The sequence below is a fragment of the Oryza sativa genome, chromosome 12 (assembly GCF_034140825.1).
Source record: "Oryza sativa Japonica Group chromosome 12, ASM3414082v1".
Classification (NCBI taxonomy): Eukaryota; Viridiplantae; Streptophyta; class Magnoliopsida; order Poales; family Poaceae; genus Oryza; species Oryza sativa.
Window position 1 is genome coordinate 25,291,702 of NC_089046.1, and position 23,976 is coordinate 25,315,677.

The window sequence follows — 23,976 nt, forward strand, 5'->3', positions numbered from 1 at the left end:
GTTAAATTTCTCATGCCATTGCTTAGGAGCTTGTTTCAGACCATACAAAGACTTCAACAATTTGCACACTTTGCCTTCTTGACCTTCAACTACAAACCCATCAGGTTGATCCATATAGATCTCCTCATCCAGCTCTCCATTAAGAAAAGTTGTCTTAACGTCCATTTGATGAACGAGAAGACCATGTGAGGCTGCTAGGGAAAGTAGCACACGAATTGTGGTCAATCTAGCAACAGGTGAGTAAGTGTCAAAGAAATCTTCGCCTTCTTTCTGAGTATAGCCCTTAGCAACAAGCCGAGCCTTGTACTTTTCAATAGTACCGTCAGGCCTAAGCTTCTTCTTGAACACCCACTTGCACCCCACAGGTTTACACCCATAGGGTCGCTCTGTCACCTCCCAAGTCCCGTTAGCGATAATGGAATCCATTTCACTACGGACAGCCTCCTTCCAGTAGTCTGCATCAGGAGATGCATATGCTTCTGAAATTGACTTAGGAGTGTCATCCACGAGGTACACAGTGAAATCATCACCAAAAGACTTAGCCGTCCTTTGTCTCTTACTCCTTCGAGGAGCTTCACTGACATCCTCCTCAGAGACAAGTTCATGTGTATGTTCAGTTTGTTCTGGTGGTGTGATTGAACTGGGAATTATTTCAGAGGGTTGGTTCGAACCACTATGTGTATCCTTCATTGGAAAAAAGCTCTCAAAGAAGGTAGCATCACGAGACTCCATAATTGTACCAACATGCATGTCCGGTACCTCGGATTTAACTATTAAAAATCTATAGGCAATGCTATGATGAGCATATCCCAGAAAAACACAGTCCACAGTCTTAGGTCCAAGTTTGCGCTTCTTCGTTATTGGTACATTGACTTTCGCCAAGCACCCCCATGTGCGCAAATAAGAAAGTGATGGTTTTCTACCAATCCATATCTCATATGGTGTTTTGTCCTTATTTCTGTTAGGAACTCTGTTTAACACATGATTTGAGGTCAACAATGCCTCCCCCCACCATGCCTTAGGCAGTCCCGCGGTGTCCAACATGGCATTCACCAAGTCAGTCAGTGTGCGGTTCTTCCTTTCAGCAATCCCATTAGACTCGGGAGAATAGGGAGGCGTCCTCTCATGTATGATGCCATGTTCCTCACAGAATAAGTCAAACTCGTTCGAGAAAAACTCTCCACCACGATCAGACCTAAGCCTTTTTATCTTTCTGTCAAGTTGATTTTCAACTTCTGCCTTATAAATTTTAAAATAGTCTAAAGCCTCGTCTTTCGTTTTCAACAAGTACACATAGCAAAATCTAGTAGCATCATCAATCAATGTCATGAAATATCGTTTTCCACCCTTCGTCAACACCCCATTCATTTCACAAAGATCTGAATGTAGGAGTTCTAGTGGTGCCAAGTTTCTCTCCTCGGCAGCCTTGTGAGGCTTGCGAGGTTGCTTCGATTGCACACAACTATGGCACTTAGAACCTTTGACAATGGAAAACTTAGGAATTAAACACATGCTGGAAAGCCGAGACATCAAGCCAAAATTAATATGACATAAACGTGAATGCCAAACATTAGCCTCATCATCCACACTGCCACAAATATGGTTCACAGACTTATTGCAGAAATCAGAAAGGGAAAAGCGGAACAGGCCTCCGCACTCATAACCTTTACCAATAAAATATCCATGTTTAGACACGACTACTTTATTAGACTCAAAAACCAACTTAAATCCGTCTCTAGTCAGACGGGAGCCACTAACAAGATTCCTGTCGATAGAAGGGACATGCTGCACGTTCTTCAGCTGCACGATCTTTCCCGAAGTAAACTTCAGATCTACCGTGCCAACACCATGAACAGAAGCATGTGACCCATTCCCCATTAGGACGGTGGAACCCCGTGCGACCTGATAAGAAGAAAACAATGAGATGTCAGCACAAACATGTACATTGGCCCCAGTATCAACCCACCAATTAGTAGATTGATTAACTGAAAAAACAGTAGGTAAATTACCATACCCGCTTCCATCTCCAGTGTTGCCAATGGTCACATTAGCAGACTTAGAAGTCTGCCCTGCAGGTGCCTTCATCCCCTTGCGCTGTGGACACTTCCTAGCCAGATGACCAACTTGGCTACACACAAAGCAAGTCCTCTCATCCTGATTAGGATTGTTGTTGTTCTTCTTCTGCTTCTTGAAGTTGGTGGTCTGCTGAGCTTTGTATTTCCCCTTGCTCTTGTTCTGGGCCTTGTGCACAACATTGGCACTGGACTGCCCACCATCGCCCTTAGACGCGGCATCTTTTTCCCGAGCTTTCTCCTCAACATCAAGAGACGCAATCAACCCCTCAACGGAGTATTCCTGTCTCTTGTGTTTGAGTGCAGTACCGAAACTCCTCCAAGATGGAGGTAGTTTTGCAATAATGCACCCGGCCACAAATTTGTCGGGTAAGACACACTTAAGGAGTTCGAGTTCCTTAGCCATGGTTTGTATCTCATGAGCCTGTTCGACTACAGAACGGTTGTTAGCCATTTTGTAGTCATGAAACTGCTCCATGATATACAGATCATTGCTAGCATCAGTAGCACCGAATTTAGTATTCAGTGCATCCCACAACTCCTTAGCGTCGGTCATATGCATATACACCTCGACCAGACGATCGCCAAGAACGCTAAGAATGCATCCCACAAAGAGAGTAGTGGCTTCCTCGAATTGCTTCTGCTGTTCAGCAGTAAGAACTCCTTCAGGTTTGCCAGTACTCACCCAGAAGCATTTCATAGCTGTCAGCCACAGAGTGACCCTGATCTGCCATCTCTTAAAATGCACACCGGTGAATTTATCCGGTCTCAGTGCATCGGCAAAACCAGCCATAGTAAAATCACAGTGCCTATAATAAGGTTTTTGGATTGTTGAGATTATAGACATATAATGATTTAATCTATTCCATAAATAAATCATGACATTACAGATGAAAACTAGCATGAACGCATCATTAGATCTACACATGTAAACTACACAGTATAACATGAACAGATTAAGTATGCGCAACATATTGAACACGTACCGAGGTGACGGAAAGACCGGCTGCTTGGTCGAAACTTTTCGCAGGTGTCTACGAAGGCACGAAACACGCGAGCGAAGAGGAAGGCGAGCCGTCGCGAACGAACAGGGAGCAGTCGCGCGAAGCGCTTCCCAAAAACCTTATTGCCGCCTTCTCCCGGTGCAGAACGTCGAAGGCAGAGGTTCCGGAGACCTGCTCTCCCGATCGCCGGTGCACGCCGGCGAGCGGGATGGAGTAGTCTACGAGCGACGGCGCAGTACAGAGTAGGAAGCAAACCCTAGATTGATTTTTTTTTGTATGTTGCGTGAAGACGGCAGGTCGGTTTATATAGAGAAGGGTCGCTTGATCAGGGCGCCCGCACGATCTCTACTGCGCGTAACCGAACCGGATAAGTCGCGCGTAACTTATCCGGACTCCACGCCGTTTGCACGCACCGGATTTTTCGGAACGTTTCCAAAACAAAACGAATCCGAATTTGCAGCAAAACAAAACTGCAAAAGGAGGCTGCATCTGCGCAAGGGTGAGGAGCCAATTTTTCGGACCATTCGACGCGTACGTCGTGCACGCGCGCCGCCTGCCCTGCCCTGCCAGGCGAGGCGAGCGAGCGCGCGCGAGTGTTTCCCCTCTTCTCTCCACCACACATGCTTCAAGTGGCTAGGAGGGCATCTTCCCTTTTAAGGAGGTCCCCCTCTCCTAGAATTAGCAAGGTGGTACTAAACTCCACATGCATGCCATCCCATGAGGTGGGCTTTTGTGATTTTCCAAAGAATTAATCTTCGAGTGGGCTAAGGCCCATTCATTAATTCCAACAGTACTAACCAAAGAAAAAAATGTTTACTTATATTCATGTTGATCTATACGCTACGCTCCCGATCTTATATTATTAATTAATTGTAAAGATGATCTATACTACATTGCTAATTGCTTCGCTTGTATGATCCCATTGGGCCTACATCTCCTAAATTAAAAGAACTCCAAGTGAAGTTATAGCTAGCCAAGGGTGATCTCCATTATCATCGCATTAACCAAGGAGCATGCAGGCAAACGAGAAGAAAGATAGCCACTCCAAACATGTTACCAGTGACCGTTCAAGGAAAAAAAATGTTTCCAGTCTAATTACAAGTTCCTATACCATTAATCCCAGCATACACACTTACATCACCCACTATCCCTTATATTATAGGACGAAGGAAGTATATACTAGGAGGCATATATACATTGTAGGATCGAACACAAGCAACCAAACCTACCGGGGGGTGAATAGTAGGGAAAACCAAAAACCCAAAAACTTTTAGCGGAAATAAAAGTTACCCTCAAATCGATGGAAATCTCAACATAGTCCTGTCGCCGCCGGTCGGATTGCTCACACGCTGCCGCCTGAATCCGAAGAAACACAAATCGAAAAACGCTCAAAGTAGATGACAACTTTATTGCTTCTCTCTGTGTTTACAAAGTGCAACAACAGCACTCCTTACAAAAATCTCGACTAAACTCGAAACCCTAACTAAACTATCAACTCAATTGCTCTCAAAACGATAAAAAAGCGATACCGGGAGGCTACCTCTCCCTCTCTATTTATACCGAAAACCTCCTACTTAAAGTAGTAGAACAACTCCTAGTCACAGTAGAACTCTATCCTCAATTACCAAACCAAACTACAATTCTCTCAAACTACAGCCGCACGCATCTCCTGTACCGGCTCGGTCTCGGTCTCCATCGCACGGGACGACACCAACTCGGCCTCTCTACCTTGCCCTCCAGGCCGACACGGTCTGTATCCAACCGAGCCACTGCATTGCTACCTGTTTGCACAGAACGCACACACACATGCATGCTACAGTACCGCCCGTACTGTAGCACCATATGCCAGCCAATCACAGACACGATCAATCACACATATATGCATGCTACAGTACCATGCCGTACTATAGCACCATATACTCTTCTCCAATACCTTCGCGAACACCGACGCTTGCACGCACACCTCGTGAAGCCCGTTACGAAGATCTCTCCTACACGATGTCCATCCACCGTATGCCATGTTGTATCCAACTTCGTCACCCGGTATCCTTGATCGTCTGGACCTCAACTCCTCCCTGAGTTTAGTCCCGATCCCCACCGTTGACCGAAGTTGTCCTCCAAGAATCCAGACTCTAGTAACCTTCTCACATGGTATCCCGACCGCACTAGACCTCTACTCCTCCCTGAGCATAGCCCCGGTCCTCACCATTGACTAAGGCTGACCTCAAGTCACCTGCACAAAATCAGACAAAACAACCGTTTCTAGGCACAGATATCACAATCTGACCCACATTAATCACACGCAGCTCACACCAACATCCACACATCTTTTCAAACCAATTCATTGATAAAATCATTTGCACAGCCAATTGTTCATCACAAATATTAATCATGACGTTGATTTCACATACATCTCCTCGACAGAAATTAAATCAGATCGACCGACCGATTATATGTTTAATTTAGGGAGCAAGAAGCTAAGCTAGACCAGTCAGTTTGCTTATACTACTATGTTTTAGTGCAACTTGATAGAAGGCAGAGATATTTGCCTCAGTACGTATACATATGTGCGTGCAGGGCTAGCTGTTTTATAAGTACTACTCCAGTTAAGAATATAAATGCAGACGGCAAGTATAATATCTTCAACACATAGTACTAATAGCTTGTGGACACTGATGCATAGATGAAATTAAAAGACAGGGAGAACGAAACAGAGTGTCATGCATGGGTCGTTGAATGAAAAGGTAAAACTCCCTAAATTGTGTTTATGCATGGGTCGTTGAACAAAACAGAGTGTCATGCATCCATTCAGTAAACATTGCCAAAAAATGATTATCTAAAAATAACTATTTTGGAACATTATAAATATCTGATGTTAATCATGGGCACACATGTAGTTATTCAACAAATATTTGCTGAATCCACTAAAAACACAAATATATGATGAAAAATGCAGTACGTAGTAATACTCGTAGATGATACGTACCCTATGATTGTTCTTGAGCAAGTAACGCACATGTGGGGCAACCAGTGCACACAGCAAAAGCCGACAAGCTACAAGTTATGACATGTCACTATGTCAGGACTTGAATTTATAAGATTGACTAAAAATACTATTTCTACTACTAAGTTTATTAATTATATCATACTCCTGAGTGATGTCAACTCCCTCCTTGATTATGTTTGCAACAATGTGGGGAATAAATTCTTCGAAGTGACAAGGTATCATAAGTTCAATTCCACTATCATTTGGAAACCTCTCAACTATTGCATTCCTTCTACCCTGCAAGAAAAGAAAAAAAAAAGAGAAGCAAACAAACAACGTCAAACAAAGAAAGAAATCTTAACTACTACTCCCTCCAGTTTGAAATTAGTTTGAAGCATTGTGTGATATTTCTTGACGTTTTAGCTTTTTTGGTGCATCTTGGACCTGCTTGTCCCTGCATGCATGCAGCCGGCCATTACTACTCCCATTATTTCCAACGTCATGTATGCTTTGCCTTCTCGTTTCCTGTTCAACCATTGCTCTCCCACGCGCTGAGTAATTTCCTTTTTCTATGTCTGCTTGTTGGCTCTTTGCCTTCTACTCGCCTCCTTGTACTACTTTCGCCATTTTCGCCATGGAGCAGGTCATGGCTCCATGTTCAAGTTCATGTTAAACAGATGGAATATGTAGGGAGTTGGAGCGTCAAACTAGCTAGTATTGCACAGCATAAATAGATGGAGATGGCAAAGGGGATTCTGTTGCAAACCAGCGCCAAAATCTGAGTTATTGGCGGCAAACGCACCTGGCAAAATTTTTGTTAGCAGCGCGCGAGTGAAAAATCTTTCCCGGCGACTGCACACGTGAACGCCTGAAAAAAGTGCATGCATGCCAACAGTCATGCATCCACAGTGCCATGCAAAAAAATGTGGCCACCAAGAATCGAACTCAGGACTGGTAGCTTCACTTTCGCATGAGATGGCCACTCAAACCAAGAGCAGGTTATGATTTGGTATGCCTTAAAACCGTATTTATTAGGGGTAAAACATGAAGTAGGTACACTAATTAATCACTCATTGGTATGTGTAATCCTGTCTAAAACGTCAACAAATTAGGAACTGGAGGGAGTACTGTACTCTGTTTAATTGTATCATGCACAGCAAATTAACCAGAAAGTTAGCAAGAGAATAATAATAAAAACACTAATCGATCAATTGCACAGTAATATATATAACCAGTACTTACATCGAATCGATATTCTGCAGCATGCATGGCTGCATTTCTAACAAGCCTGAAGGCTTCAAACCTTGTCGATCCATATGGTGATTCAGCTTTGTCAGCTCTAACAATAAGGTCCTTAAAGATGATCACTCGAGACACGGTTGAGCGCCATTCACTTGAACTACGAGCATCTTGTATTGCAGTCGCCCACTTGGGTTCATCAGATTCATTGGCACCTTCGTACTTGCAGTAGAGTTTAATTATGAATGATACCCTGGAGCTAGAAGTCATAAAGCACATGTGTGACTCGATGAGTAGCTTATGCCGAGGCGATAGGGCATCAGAGATGATTTCCATGTTCCTGAGACGATAGATGAAGTCTCTGAAGTAGGGTGGGTGCTTTGAGATGAGTCGACTGTCATCGTTTCTGAAGATACGCTCTATCTCTTCCACAAACTTGCTCACATCGTCCTGCATCTCCTCCCTGCAGCAAGACCGCTTGGGCTTCTTGATCCTCCGAACGTGGCCATCCACGATCTTGAAATCATCCAGCGTGAAATCTCCCTTCCAGCTCATGCCCCTTGAGAATGCGTCCGTGAAACAACGGATCCATGTTGAAAGGAAGAGGCACCCCACAGTGGTCATCTCAAGAGAATGCTGCTTATCAGGAAGAGCAACCACTTGCATAAAAGATGCCCGTGCAGCAACCAGGTATTGTTTTAAAGTGAGGATCCTGTAAAAATGTGTAAATAATCATCATATATATATATATATATATATATATATATATATATATATAGGGATGCACTAAACCGCGTATGGGGTGCGCTATAACTAAAACACTCTCCTCACAGTATGCACCCCCACCCACCCCCAGGCGCCCCACCCCACACCCCAATCCCTGTTTCAAAATCATATATAGTAAAACGATTACTAAGGCCTTATCAATAGTACAATACACTATCAGTAACATATTTATTATTCGTGAAAATTGGATAATGAATCCATACCGCACCTTTTTTTGACAGGTAAACATATTAGTATGTTATTTACTGAATGGTAGTCATCTTAGTAATTTATTTACTTAAGTGCTTGTGTGGTAACCATTCCGGTATGCTTGTGAGTAACAATTTTACGAAGAGTTCCTTACCGTTATTAATGACAAGTTAACAATTTAATATTCATGTAAAAGCCCCCACACAAAACCACTCTGGGTCGCAGGAACACCACGTGGAGAAATGATAGGAGTGATTGAGTAACTCAGTTACTATCATTATCTGTATATTCAATTAGTAACAAAGTTACTTGCGGTTTTATTGTACCATAAAGTTTGACTTTTTAGTAATTGTTTTACTGAAAGATAAAACTACCAGTAAACTTTAATTAGTAACATAGTTACTTAAGATTTGATTGCTCCAACCTTCTATCAGTAAAGAAATTATTCTCAAGTTAGAAGTATAAACTTTTGATTTAGCAACAAAAATTACCCTAGTCTTATCTTAGTAAATAAATTATTTTATGTTTTTCTTGATCCACCTTCCTTGAGTAAATGAGTAAATTGATTGTTCTTAGTCCCAGACTGCTTGAGTAAAAGATGTATGAACATCCGAGAAATGTTTGAACAAGATTTAGTATTACAACAACTATCTAATCAACATACACAATGCGATATATTGGTAGAATACACAAAAACAAATAAAAGATTACAACAACACCAACAATGTAGATCAGGCCTAACGATGTGGGTCGACCCTTGCCCGAATCCCGCGAGTAGGACGACTCCGGCGCCACATATCGAATCAAGCTGACAAAGTGCTGCAGATTCTCTAGGCCTCCCCATCAACAGATATCCATCACCCACGGCCATCATCTAGGGAGGCATCCCATGGCCACCTGGATATTTGCAAAAAAAGATTAAATCATCTAAGTGATTTACACTCATAAATGACTCTAAGTGAGATACAATTATCTAAAGAAGAAATAAAATGCTTCATAAGAACCTCACTTTATTATGCCTATTGTTAGCCAACAGTTATAAGTGAGGGGTGTCATATTTAAGCATATCAATGAGGCATAGAAATATACAAACTTGAAAATAACGGGTTTAATCCAAATATCAAGTCTACAAAATTTATTCAGAGCATTCCTGCAGTAGAACAAAATTCAGCTAACCTATTTGGAGCAATCCACTCTTAACTAATCTGCTCAACCCAAAAAGTTCAGAACATGAACATTTAAAGCAGAGCATTGTGAACTGCTGTGCCATCAAGCTATGCCTCCAACGCAAGTTCTCGCATCAAGTAAAATTCAGAGCATTCACTAGTTAATTATCTAAGTATTCCAAAAAAAACATGCAGATATAGCAGTTAGGTAGTCAGGCAGCGGCAGATGTGAAGGTTGCCATCCCCGCCTCATTGGCAAAAACAGCCGATGCGGAGAAACAACAGAGTATGTGCATGTTGCAGGTGTTGTTCTACAGCAAGGGCGCCAACTCCTGATAACTGAACAAATGAAAATTTAGATGTGAGCAGATTTCTAACAATACTGCACACACAAATTCATGTCTGGCCACATAAAAATTCATATGAGTATGAAAATTAGGTGATTAATGCATCGCAAAAACAACATCCAGGCCGCAGGACTATAAGTAGCAATCCAAAAAAGAAATTGTATATGACCACCACCACTCGCAATCATTAGGGCCTCAATCTAATAATGGTACACAGAAGCTCACCTGGTCTTGTTCCAATTTCCTGAACGTTGCATAGACGAATTCAGTACTAAAGTTAAAATTAAGATCGGAGCAAGGAACGAGGTGTTGAATGCATCATGAAGACAACAGTCTAGGAGCAGGCCTACCACAATGATCCATTGTATTCATCCCTGAAAAACAATGAGCATGTGAAAGATTAAAACAAAGACAAATGACCAATGCAGAATTCGGTCCTCCTCAATGGTCCATGGCCAAGGCGGACATCAAGGGCGGTGGTGACTCGGGGATCCTAAGGAGCGGGAGGCGGCCACCGTGTCGAAGATGGCGAGGGGGTCGCAGAGTGACGGGGCCGGCGGTGGAGAGCTGAACGCCAGTGAAGCCGGTGGAGCGGCGTCACGGTGGCTTGGGTGGAGTAGGTCGGCAAGGGTTGGCGAGGAGGGTGGTGGCGTCTGAAGGGATCCCGGTGGAGACCGTGGGCGGAGAACAGCGGTCACCCGTCATCGTGGAGCTGGCTTCCATTGACGCCGCTGCAAGAAAACGCTACCGTCATTGTTACCGTCAATGAACACACACAAAAGAAAATCAAATCGAATCGAATCGCGCGGAACCTCGCCTCCGGCTCAAGCCACGAAGTTGGCGGCCGCCTCCGCCGCTGAGCTGCTCCTTCGAACCAGGGCCACCGCCTTGACGTTTCTAGCCAGGGCCGCCGCCGCTCCAAGCCGGGGCTGCCGTTGCTGCCGTCGCTGAGCGGCTCCACCAAGCCGCCATCGTGGCCAATCAACTGCTCCCCTGAGCACCGCAGCCATCAGCCCATCACCTCTCTCCAGATCCGAAAAATGGGGAAAACTGAATGGGTGGTGGTTCGTTTCTGTTGGATGGGTCTTGGACCAACATATCTAATACGTGTTTTTCTTTAGTAACCGTATTACTATCACATATGATTCACATACATACGGTCGTTTGTTCGAGCAGTAAAACAATTACTCCAATTGTGGGGGACAGGTAGGTGGGTGGGTGCGACGGGGTTGGGGTGGGGGTGGGAGGGGGGACGGGCGTGAGGGGTGGGGTGGGGTGGGTTGTGTTGTAATACAACGCACCCCATCTGTAGTATAGTATATCCACATATATATATATGTATATGTATATGTATATATATGTACGTACATATGTATATATATACATATATATATGTATACATACATATATGTATATACATATATATATATATATACATATATATATATATATATATATATATATATATATATATATATATATATATATATATATATATATATATATATATATATATATATATATATATATATACATATATAATGAACGTAGAATGTTTATTCGCTTTTCAATTGAGCCACGTCTATCCTTCTAAAGCTGGCATGGAAGATGCAAGATGATTGGGCCACTTGGCATGGCTAAAATTTAAGATAAATTAGGAGAACATATGATAAAAAAAATTCCAAGAAAAACAAGCTTTAAACATTCTATCTATATTCCATAGGCTTCCAAACTTTAAACATTATAGCTAGATTCTAGAGACTTCCAAAGAGAATTTGTCATGCATTTTAATATAGAAAAAGAAAGAAAATGAAGTAATTAAAAAGGCAAGATAGAGAAGATGGAAAAAAATATGAGTTTGAACCTTTCATAATGAAAAGAATCGGCTAAATGTTAGATGAAAATCGAACAAAGTAACATCATGATGATAATATCATATGTTTAAATGCAAAAACAAATCGTAGCAAGGATTACATTACAATCACTGATTCTTTTTTGGATAAATACAGTACAATATGTGTATAATAAAAAAAAGTAAGCAATACATATAACTAAATGAAAACGATAAACAGGAAAACTAGATTTATAGAAATGATTAGTTACAGAAAAGTGCTAGGATCGTTGGGAATATTTGCATAAATTAAAAAGGTAGTCCAAAGTTTTTTCCGTGCAATTTTAATGCAAAATGACGAATAGAAATCGACATTCTAAGATACAGTTATTTTAGGACATATGGTTTCTACTATTATGTTACTCACATGTGGAACTATCTATTCTATTACTCACACATGAAACTATCTATTTTATAGAAATATCCATCACTTTTTTTTTCCTCAAAGTTAACAAGTGTATATTGCAAAATAAACCCACTAATCAGGATATATTATTAATCGTTTGAGCTAATACTGGTAAACCATAGAAAAATGAACTAAGAAAACAAAAATAATTTATGATAATATATCTATGTTGGTAATGGTTGTAAAAAGAAAGTGCTGGAAAATAATCTGTGATGAAAGGAAAACTAAAATCACTCTAAATGGATTTGGAAAGGACAGTTAGAAATGTAGAGGGCAGGAGAAGATTCATGACACTTCCAATGGAAGGATTGGAAGAAAACATGGAGTAATAAAAACACGATGTGTACCTCCGATTAGAAAAGGGAATACATAAACAAAATCTAGAGTTAAGATCGAAAAAATATTAAAAGAAACTAATGCTTTTTGAAGCGTGGTTTCAACGGTACAGAACAAGGTTCTTCAAATGTTCAGAAATTAAAGCTTTAAAATAAATGTTAAAAATTACTTGGACTAATTAATAATTAAAATATAATACATGCTAATAATATATATAGAGTTGAGAACATATGCTAATATAAATATTTACGATAAATTTTACACGCTAGGCATGTTAATTATTTTTTCACGAAAATATTGTTTATTACAGAAAAAAACTGTAACTGCACTTCCTATAAACTTTGTTCATTAAGAACTTAACATTTAACATGTGAGAGAATATAGTGGTGCGAATGCACGACTCTCTACTTGCTAGTAATAATGAAATGAAAATCACAAAACCCAGTCACAGAAAGAAAGAACGAACGAAAGAAAGAAAAGCCCAAGATCGATCATACATACATACATACTGTATGATTTCGTACTAGAGAGCATGAACGAATGAATGAATGAATAGTATTGCATCACACATAGGAAAGACAGAGAAAACAATTAAAATGCTACTCTAGCTAGCAAGTGAGTTTCCGATGGAGAGAGAAATCCAACATCACATCTGGAGTTAGCTAGCTAAGAAATACTACAACACTATACATCCTATGTATGCAAACTCACTGTGTGTGCTGCCATGGCGATCGAACGTCCTCTCCGATCCGATTCGCTGCTGCTGCCTGCCTGCCTCTCTCGATCCACCGCCTGCTTGCTCCTGGCGACGATCGACAACTTGTGTTGTTGGTCTCTGAACAAAACAACAAACAAAAACACTATACTAGTATTAGATCAGTTTGTGTCGATCGGTGCGTGTGGATCAACACATTATATTGTGATCAGAGAGTGATATGTGTGTAGTTAAGTAGAACTACTACTAGACTAGAAGACATTATGGTAGATTACTCCTACCAGTACGAGCCTCGCTTGCTCCGGACCTCCGCTGCTCCGTGAGCCACAGCGAGGAGAAAGAAGCTGAGGTTTTCAAAAGGATTCTACTCATCTTTATGTATGTGAGCGCCTGCCTCCCCCCTGTGACCCTCTCCCAACTCCCATTCATTGGTTCTGCACTGCAGCTGCAGGAGTAGCTGGAATTTTTCACAGTTGGATCCTTTTGAAAAATATTATTCTATAAATAGACCCTAAAAAACTTATTTTAGGAGTGTTATCTTTTTCGCTTCGCTAACGTTATTGACGATGTGGTCTAACATGACTTAGGTCTTGTCTAGTTCAAAAAAATTTTGCCCAAAAACGTCACATCGAATCTTTGGACTCATGCATAGAGCATTAAATATAAATAAAAAATAATTGCACAGTTTGCATGGAAATCGAGAGACGAATCTTTTGAGCCTAATTAGTCCATGATTAGCCATAAGTGCTACAGTAATCACATGTGCTAATGACAGATTAATTAGTCTTAATAAATTCATCTCGCGGTTTCCAGGCAAGTTATGAAATTAGTTTTTTCATTCGTGCCCTAAAACCTCTTCCGACATCTGGTCAAATGTCCGATGTGACACCAAAAAATTTTCTTTTCACGAACTAAACACACCGTTAGTTTTTGCATTAGTGACTAAAGTTATTCTATAAATAGTCACTCTTCACATTAGTTACTTGTCTTCCACGATGGGCGAAGGAGATGACGCTAACGTTATTGACGATATCATGTTGAACCACGGCGCCAATAACATTGGCCCTGCGAAAAGGATCCATTATTAGAATAAGGGCCCATTTGAATCGCGGGAATGAAAAAATAAAGGAATAGAAAAAACACAAGATTCTAATAGGAATTGAAGTGTAAAATAGAGAATTGTAAAACACATGAAAAACATAGAAATGACTGTTTGATTGAACAGTAGGAAAAAATATGAAACAAAATAGAGAGATATACTCAAAGGAAAATTTCTAAGAGCTTTGAACTCTTGCTAAGTTTTCTCCAAAATCTCTGTAGAATTGTCCATACAATAGGAGTTTCAAAGAATCGGATAAAATTCAATCTTTTGATTCAAATGCACTCATAGGAATTTTTCTATAGGATTGAAAATTTTCAAAATTCCTATGTTTTTTCTCCAAATTAAAGGGGCCCTAAGTTTTTTAAGGGTCTATTTGTATAATAAGTTTTCTAAAAGGATGAAAAAGGTGAAAATCCCAATCAGGGGTACTATGTTGCAAAAGGGTCAGGACGTGGTAAAAGTGATGCAACAGTAAAAGCGAGATGAAAAAGTGACTGGTGCGAGTATTTACTGCTGCTACTCCTATTCCTACTCCTACTCCCATGGGGCTAGTAGTAGTAGCTATAGCCTACAGCTAGTACAACACCCACGCGTCTACTACTCGTGAGGGCACTTACAGTGCGTCACCAATTTTTGAGGGGCAACACTGCCACCTACTAAGAACTTTACAAGCGACAACCTCCACAGTGCATGTGGTCTTCTTTTTCCTTCACAGTGGGTCCCACCCTTCTCTCTCCTCACTTTTTACCTCCTCTCCTCTCTCTCCCTGCCTTCCCCAACCAGGCCACAAAACTGCTCCGTCTAGTGCGCCGCCGGCGCCTCCCACACACCGCCGTCGCCCCTCTCCCCCTCCGGATCTGGCGGCCCGCCGGCGGCGACACGGCGCGGGAGCCGGAGGCGGACGACCCTGAGGCGATCTCGGCGAAGGGCGCTAGCGGCGGACGACCCCGAGGCGGGCTCAGCGGAGCGCGCCAGCGGCGACGCGGCGGAGACGGCGGCGCGGGTGGCGACGGTGCCGAGGCAGCCACCCTCTCCTCCCCCGAAGCGGCGGCGGCGCCGCCGCGCTGCTTCGGCTTCGCCTTGGGCTTCTTCGACGAGGAGGACGCCGCGGCGCCGCCCTTCGGCCTCCCCATGGCACGGGCGCGTCTCTCTCTCTCTCTCCTTCCGGGCAGCGCTTGCTGACGAGACGGCGGCGGCAGGCGGCTAGATCCAGCCCGGGCAGAGAGGCGGCGCCGGGAGTTGGTTTGGTTTGCTTCTTCTCTGCTTCAACGGTTGGTCGACTTCAATGCAAGAAAGCATCGGCAGCAATTGCTCCTCCCGTTTAGTTAGTGTCGTCCATGGCCTCCAACGAAGGTATTCTTCTCTTCTTTCTCAAATATTCTGTTTCTCGCATATATGTTTGCTCCTTTTTTTTCCTTCTTCTGCTCGCTTCTCTCTTCTTCTGTTCGTCTTGGTGATGACGAAACTGAAGGAGTATTTGGTGATTGAATCTGCAGAGGCCGGATTCCCTTCTCTCCTGTGGGATGAACTCAACGACGACGCGGGGCAGGATGAACTCGACGACGACGCGGGGCAGGATGAACTCGACGACGACGCGAGCGCGGGAGAACGACGAAACGAGGTCACGACCTCCACAATGCGCGCAAGTGCCCGTTCCTCACGCCGCTCGCCCTGGATTTGGCCGAGGAACACGTGACCAAAGTTGGACGCGCGGACTTGAGAAAAGTGTGCCAGAAGCTAACGTGGCAAGGAATCTATGCGCTGGCGCAGTGAGGCTGAACGCCACCTCACCGCATTGTAAATGGCCTCAGGTCAGTTGGCATCAGCTCATCATCACTTTGCTGAGCAAAAAGAGACCTTTCTCTTTTCCCTAACTAAAGAAAACATAAATCCAATGTTTTGATCGTTCATCTTATATAAAAATTATTTTAAAAAATTAATAACACATATAACTACTAATTATGTTTAATCATTTAATAGTAATAAAAATATTAATTATAAAATAATTTTAAATAAGACAAACGATCATATATTAATTATAACTTTCCTCCATAAAAAAACTCAACCCAGGAGGGAAAGGGATATGACTCTCCTGTAAGTCCATATTGTTTGTTTTAAGAAGGGTTACATCTCCTCATTTATAGGCCGGAGGGAGGGAGCACTCATCTATAGGCCGGTAGGCTAACAAAATGTGAAATTCAATTGTAATGGCCTGTTTAGTTCGTGAAAAGAAATTATTTGGGTGTCACATCGAACGTTTGACCGGATATCAGAATAGTTTTTCGGACACGAATGAAAAAACTAATTTTATAACTCGTCTGGAAATCGCGAGATGAATCTTTTGAGCCTAATTAATCTGTCATTAGCAAATGTGGGTTACTATAACACTTATGGCTAATCATGAACTAATTAGACTCAAAAGATTCGTCTCGCGATTTCCCTCCTAAGTGTACAATTATTTTTTTAATTTATCTATATTTAATACTCTATGTATGCGTTCAAAAATTCGATGTGATGTTTTTGGAAACTAAACAGGGCCTAAGGCTGTGTTTAGTTCCCTTTAAACTTTCAACAAATCCGTCACATCAAATGTTTAGACACATACATGGAGCATTAAATGTGGACGGAAAAAAAATAATTGCACAGTTTTCATGTAAATTGCAAGATGAATCTTTTGAGCCTAATTACGCTATGATTTAACAATGTAGTGCTACAGTAAACATTTGCTAATGACGGATTAATTAGGTTAATAGATTCGTCTCACAGTTTATATGCGAAATCTGTAATTTGTTTTGTTATTAGACTACGTTTAATACTTCAAATGTGTGTCCGTATACGCAAAAATTTTTACACCTAAACTACTAAACACAGCCATAGTTGATATTGCAACGTAGGCCCTGTTTAGCTCGCGAAAAGAAAATTTTTGGATGTCACATTGGATGTTTGACCAGATATCGGAAGGGGTTTTTGGACACGAATGAAAAAACTAATTTCATAACCCACTTAGAAACCACGATACGAATTTATTAAGCTTAATTAATTTATCATTAGTACATGTGGGTTACTGTAGCTCTTATGGCTAATCATGGATTAATTAGGCTCAAAAGATTCGTCTCGCGATTTTCATGCAAACTGTGCAATTAGTTTTTCCTTTTATCCATGTATATGTCCAAAGATTCGATGTTACGTTTTTGGGAAAAAAAATTAGAAAGCCGTGCTCAAAACTAAAACACGTTAAAAGACCATCACGTAAAATCAGATCAGGAGGATTCTTAAATTTAATTATCTCATTTCTCCTAATCTTCTCCTGATTTCCATGCAAACTGTGCAATTAGTTTTTTCTTTTATCCATGTATATGTCCAAAGATTCGATGTTACGTTTTTGGGAAAAAAAATTTGGAAAGCCGTACTCAAAACTAAAACACGTTAAAAGACCATCACGTAAAATCAGATCAGGAGGATTCTTAAATTTAATTATCTCATTTCTCCTAATCTTCTCCTGATACCTTCTTCGCTTCCTTCCTGTAAGCACAAGAAGCTAGAAAGGGACGAAGGGTTTTGCAAGGTGTTCCTAGGGTCGGACCGTCGGACTGCCTCTCGATTCTTTCATGCATTTTTCAAGTAAATATATTTAAAGTTTATAGTAGTTACTCCAGTACTTAATTGATCATAAGCTAATAACCTACATCGTTTGGAACACTATCTTAGATCTTCCAAGTTAGTACATTGAACTTGAACCCATGAATTTCAGATGGAATAATTAATGTCAAAAGTCCTTAAGAAAAAAAAGTTTAGCCTGAAAATCAAAATCCTAGTGTAAGTTGTCACATCCAAACAGATACTGAAAATCAAAAAAAAAAAACAAGTTGAATCATACAGTATTCAAAGACGATTTACTTATGGAATTTTCCATTATCATCTAGAAAAGCTTATCGAAAACAGACACTATGGGCCTTGCTTTAGGGTTTAACCACTGAACAGCACTATCACGAATTCCACTACGTACTCTCTTGCAGCGACCAAGGAATCTTGTCGTTTTGTGATGTTCAAAAACCGAGGAAAAGGGGTTATCTCATCCCTGGAAGAATCTCACAGAGTCATGTGCAACTGTGCTCTTGGGTCTTGACGACGCAGCTACAGTCTACTCCTATACTCCCTCCATTCAAAAAAACAAACCCTGGTTTCCGTGTCCAATGTTTGACCGTCCGTTTTATTTAAAAAAATTATGAAAAAAATTAAAAAGACAAGTCACGTATAAAATATTAATCATGTTTTATCATCTAACAATAATAAAAATATAAATTATATAAAAAAATCATATAAAACGGATAGTCAAAGATAGACATTAAAACTCAGAGTTTAACTTTTTTTTCACGGAGGGAGTACGTAGTATACCATGTCAGCAGGCTCAAACTCCACCCAGAAGAAAATGAATGCACTGTGTTGAGTGCTGGGTGATACTACTACAGTAGTTCTTTATTACTGTACAGAACTACGGGTACTGGAGTAAAAGATGAGGCCAAACACACAGTGTCATCTTGTGAAAAAGTTACTACTATGACATATACACCCTTCGTCCGAACGTATAAACATTTTTGAATTTCAATATAGGCCCAGTTTAGCTTTTAAAATAAAATTTTTCACACTATCATATCGAATATTTGGATACATGAATAAAATATTAAATGTAGAAAAAAACCAATTACACAGATTATGTGTAAATTGCGAGACGAATCTTTAAGCCTAATCGCGCCATGTTTTAACAATGTGGTATTACAATAAACATTTGTTAACGACAGATTAATTAGGCTTAATATTTTAACTCGTAGTTCCTTGGTGGGTCTATAATTTGTTTTGTTATTAGAGTACGTTTAATACTTCAAATGTGTGTCCGTATATTCGATGTGATAACCAAACCCAAAAATTTTCCCGAACTAAACAAGGCCGCACAGTTTTCGAGATGCTATTTTGACTTACAGTATCTATAAAAGTAAGATATTTTAAATGAAAAGAGTTACATTACATATTATGATAGTTTGTTGAATGATAAATCTAATAACATCAATTTTACATGATTGATGTTTTTCTTTTTTATTTGCTATTAATAGCCAAAGTAAAAAAATGTTTGATTCGACACTATTTTGAAAGTGCTTATATTTTGGGACCGATGGAGTAGGATAGAGCTAGCTACGCATATACTCCATCTGTTCCGAAATATAATAATCTAAATCGGATGGGAGATTTTCTTATACTACGAATCTAGACATATAATTTATCTAGATTCGTAATTATAGAAAATATCATAGATTTATGGATCTGGACAGATAACCTATACAGATTCGTAGTTATAGAAAATATCATAGATTTTTATATTTTAGGACGAATGTAGTATGATGCAACTCTTTACTGTGCATGTATATAGCTTTCAATATGGGTTTTGTGATCAGCCCTTACACTTTTTTTCTATAATTTTCTAATTCGTTTGTAGTCTTAATTTTGTACTCTTCATTTGTACACCTACCCCACGGTCCCACCTTGACCTCTCCGCCTAACCCCTCTCGCTTCTCCCCCAGGCCCCAGCGTCGTCGATCAGCAAGCATTTGCTGTTGCGCCGTTGAGGACCTCTTTGCCTCCTCTCCTCTTATCCGGCCACCGCCACCACCACTGCCTCTCCACCACATTGGTCCTCTCTTCAGCACGGCTCCGCCGTGGATTTCATCGCCATGACACGAGACCCCCGCCCTCCGCCCATGCACGGCGGTGGTGGCTGGGAGAGAAAAAATAGAATGGACGAAGAAGAGAAGGAGAATTGTCACTAACATGTGGACCTCACCTTTTTTTAATTTTTTTTAATTTGTCACTTACATGTGGGACACACTTATATTTTCAATTCCTTTGATGACTAGGCTACCCTCACAATAGAAGAAAAGAGATGCAAAACGAAGAGTAAAGAAAAGAAGAGAATATATAACGATTATAGCCGTGCATGTAGTAGGAAGAGGAAAGAAAGTAGTACATCGCATTTATACATTTACAATCTATGTGGTTGTAGTAATACTTTTTAAAGGTATTATATTTGCTCACAGTTCCGGCCCGTTTGATACCCGATAAAGCAAATCTTGGTTTCGGTTCCCTTGCGATGGGCCTGGGCGAGGGGGAACATGTTAAGTATCCGCCTGGGATCATGTTTTCTTAGGTCTATTCTAGATGTACAATTTCATTTCGGTAGTCATTTTCCATTTTAGTTGGAAAATGCAGTTGGATGTTTAGGGTACTATAAGTGACCAAGGGGGTGGTAACTCATATCACAGAGGAAAACTTTGCATAGAGTTCATTACGATTAATGGGTGGCTCCGAGATTTCTTGTGAGCACAGGCCTAACTTATTCTTTGAGAGTGGAGCCTATCAAAGTACTCTTGAGAGTAAGATCCTTGACTCCTCTTCATTCTCCACAGGGGTCTCTGCCAATTTGGAAGCAGGGCAATGATGGATAAGATCATTTTAAATTCCTTTTTTCATCATTTTGATATAGGGGGATGGGGGATAAAGTGGGCAAAACATACTCACATTTTTCAACTGAAAAGACTTTTTCGTCTCGACAAAGAAAGAATCATCTTGAAAACGCTTCTAACCTCTTCGTAGGGACGTCACGACACTTGGACCAAATCGACTTGTCACGTCAGTAGAAAGCGCTTTCCATACCACATAAAGAGTTAATTTGTAATAGTTTTTAAAGTTGGAGGAGATGTTATACCCGGTTTTATAGCTGAGGGATACAAATTGTCCAAAGACAAGAGATAAGAGGGACAAAATAGACTAATTCCAAAGAAAAATGGACTCTTTAATTAATGTAGGCCATAAAAGTCCACTGTACTCATCCCTCGATTGCAAAACCAACCGAGTATAGAGTATCCCTTACTATCAAAATTTAGTCCCTTAGCAGTTGGGGTGGTGATTTTGTCTTTCGTGGCTTTAGAAGGCGACAGTACGGACGAGCCATGGGCCCTTCACGTTCTATTAATCCTATTAAGCCACAAGTTACAACTTCTTTTCCGGAAACCAATCTCTAAAGAACTCCAGGGTTAAGCGTGCTTGGCCTGAAGCAATTTGGGATGGGTGACTGACCGGAAAGAATGTCAGGGTGCGCACGAGTGAGGACAAAGTGTGTAGAAAAGTCTATGACCTATGAAAGCTACCAGATATAAGCGGGCCCGGCCTCGATGCGCACGAGTGAGGACAAAGTGTGCAGAAAAGACTTGTGTTGGTCTGTGAGGGCAGTCTATGACCTATGAAAGCTACCAGATGTAAGCGAGCCCGGCCTCGGTGCGCACGAGTGAGGACAACAAAGTGTGTGAGGGCAGTCTATGACCTATGAAAGCTACCAGATGTAAGCGAGCCCGGCCTCGGTGCGCACGAGTGAGGACAACAAAGTGTGTAGAAAAGACTTTTGTTGGTATGTGAGGGCAGTCTATGACCTATGAAAGCTACCAGATTTAAGCGGGCCCGGCCTGGGAGAGGTGGGAGGGCAGTCTATGACCTATGAAAGCTACCAGATTTAAGCGGGCCCGGCCTGGGAGAGGCGGTCTCCCAGAGATGGCCAGAGGGCAGCGCCGGCGGTAGTGAGGCGATTTTTTTGTTTTTTATTGGATTTTTACAAGCGGGCTGGATGATTTTCACCGTCGTTGGTCTGCAGGCGGTCCTTCCCTCCGCCCGTAAAAATTGCTTTTGGCCGCATGCAAAAGTGATTTTTCTAGTAGTGGTGGATGGAACTCTACTCAATTCATAGTTATAAGGGGTGTGTAAACTGAACTATTTCCAGTTTTGTATCCAAAGGACGCGCATGCAAAGAGGCCCAAAAAATTAGACCCAACAATAACTCATTAACGTGGAACAATGGTTGCCTTTTCTTTGCGTGTGGTGGGGTGGGGTCTTTGTGTGACCAGAAGAGGCGAATAGGAAAATAAAATGGGAAAATTGACCTAGTGGCGACAATTTTTTTTAAAAAAACCCGACCTCTACATCCAACTATAAATTTTGCCTATTAAACAGAGAACTAAGGCTACGTTCGTTTCCAGGGTTCCTAACTTCCCCTCTCATTTTTCACGCGCACGCTTTTTAAACTGTTAAACGGTGCGTTTTCTGAAAAAAAAATTCTATACGAAAGTTGTTTAAAAAATTATATTGATCCATTTTTTTTAAAAAAAGCTAATACTTAATTAATCACGTGCTAATGGACCGCTCTATTTTCTGTGAGGAAGGAATTAATTCCCATTCTAATGAAACGAACACAGTCTAAGCCCTTAAATAACTGATCCGAAATTCGCTCCTATAAAAATTTGAACTTAGAGAACTTTGTGGTGCTACTCAGGTGGCGACATGGATGGCCAGAGACCGCCGGCGCCGGGCCGGATGATGTGCCGCCCGCCCGCCCGGCTGGCTAGTTCTTGATCACTTCGTCCACTGCATGGTCAACGCGACGCAGGGCACGAAGCTGAAGGCGATGTCACGACGCCAGAGAGCTAGCCCTTGCTTCCTCCGTACCAAAGTGTAAGTAATTTTTAAGGTTGATATAAGTATTAAGAAAGTAGATAAGAATAATTAAAAAAAATATGTGATTGGTTGAGAATATAAAATTGATAAAATATAATAGTTGTAATTGGTTGACAGAAGAAGGTCGGTGGAGAAATAACTTTTATTTAGAACAAGATACCGTGTAAAAAATAGCTATATTTTTGGAACTGAGGTTGTACATGTACCTGCAATCAAGGTTATTAGGATCGGGATACTAGGTAGTATCGTTTTGCTCAAAGTAATATCGTATCGTAGGATCGTATCGTAGTATCGGGATACTATGAGATTTTCTTTTTTTAAGTTTAATTAATATTTATATTAATTATATATAGCCATTCTATATAAAAAAATATAGTAATGATATATGTCATGCAAATAGAGACATTTATCAAGAGAAACTATGTTGGTTTTGATATATTTAACTGATTTTCATATAAATTTGAGCATATTTATTTACATTATTTTCAAACCATGTTATTTTAAATAATATTTTGTAGTATCATAGGGATCGTAGAATCGGGATATCACTTAAGATTTCGATTTTATAGGATGGTGTAGTAATGAATAGTAGGATCGAGATACTATGAAAATTAGGATACTAAGTGGGATCGGTATCATTTCGGCTTGGTAGGATCGTATTATCGTAAGATACTAGGATACGAATCAGGATACTGACAACCTTGCCCGCAATCCGCGTTGCTGACACCCCCGCTTCTCACTCAGAGATGGCAATGGGGCCCGTTCACCGTTTCACCCGCGGTGAATTCACCTATTAGGTGACGGGGATGGTTAATATCTATCCACCATGGTGAATGAAATTGTTCCAAAGTTATCACCATCGGGGATGACGGGGGCGGGGACGGTGCACCATTCACCGTCCCCGCCCCCCGCGGTGACCCGATTTTTACTGTGTAGAGGACTAAATCTAGACTTTTTAGACGTTTTTGGCCCAAAATACTAGAGCCCAATTAACAAGTATATATAAAAAGCTAATCCTAGTTTTGGTCAAACTCCTCCAGACCGAGCGTCTCTCACCCTCTCCTCCGGCGGCTCTCCACTGCAGCAACGCTGCCACGCGCGGTCGCCCGCACAGCCACCACCACCAGGTGCGCGGCGCGCCGCGCCTCCTCTCGCGCGCGCCGCCGCTGTCCCTCCCAATCCGTCGA

At 41.3% G+C, this 23,976-nt stretch overlaps 2 long non-coding RNA genes across 2 annotated transcripts; one reads left to right on the top strand and one right to left on the bottom strand.

Annotated features, from left to right (window-relative positions):
* Positions 1 to 8,862: 8,862 nt before the first annotated feature.
* Positions 8,863 to 10,784, bottom strand: LOC112937461 (uncharacterized). Its single transcript, XR_010738629.1, has 4 exons — positions 10,602 to 10,784; positions 10,305 to 10,520; positions 10,015 to 10,163; positions 8,863 to 9,173 (listed from the first exon to the last, which is right to left on the bottom strand). It is a non-coding gene; the product is annotated as an uncharacterized lncRNA (long non-coding RNA).
* Positions 10,785 to 14,930: 4,146 nt separating this feature from the next.
* LOC9270037 (uncharacterized) lies at positions 14,931 to 16,182 on the top strand. The gene is made up of 2 exons (XR_001542014.3): positions 14,931 to 15,592; positions 15,736 to 16,182. It is a non-coding gene; the product is annotated as an uncharacterized lncRNA (long non-coding RNA).
* The last annotated feature ends 7,794 nt before the right edge of the window (positions 16,183 to 23,976 follow it).